This window comes from Olea europaea, unplaced genomic scaffold (assembly GCF_002742605.1).
Source record: "Olea europaea var. sylvestris unplaced genomic scaffold, O_europaea_v1 scaffold1483, whole genome shotgun sequence".
Taxonomy (NCBI): Eukaryota; Viridiplantae; Streptophyta; class Magnoliopsida; order Lamiales; family Oleaceae; genus Olea; species Olea europaea.
Genome location: NW_019232393.1, coordinates 31,138 through 31,751, shown reverse-complemented (window position 1 = coordinate 31,751; position 614 = coordinate 31,138).

Sequence of the window (614 nt, the reverse complement as noted above, 5' to 3'; positions counted from 1 at the left end):
TAAACTTAAACAGCGTGAGTTTTAGTCTTAGATTATTTTGAACTTATTTTTTAGAACAAAATTAATTTCTGATATCATGATACTTGTTATTATTATATAAATGTGCATATTTATATTTTCATTGCACATTATGGAATTACTTTATTGAATTACATAATATCTGTTAATAGAATTAGCTCTTGTTTGAGCCACATTAGAATGAAAATACTTTTTTGCATAGTGCATTGATGAGAAATGTGTGATTAAGAAATAATGAAAATTTTTGAATTTGCGTATAATGTTATTTTATTAAGAAATGTGTGGTTGAAATAATATCAAATCACTGTTGAAGAATGTATTTTTTTTTTGAAAAAATATGGCTCAAACAGGGCCTTTATGAGATTCTTATTCAGATATATTGATTGTAAATTGAGTCATAATTCAATGATTAAAATAGTAGGATTGTTGTGTTTGACAGCATAGTGAACTTTCGACTTTGTACCTAATGTTGAACAATCGTATATGTGCATTGTTCACGAAATTATATCTTTCGATTTAAAACTACCGCAAGTGTACGGTTCGTTAACAAGTAATAAAGTGGATTAAATGAGTCCGAATATCGTCCCACAGAGATT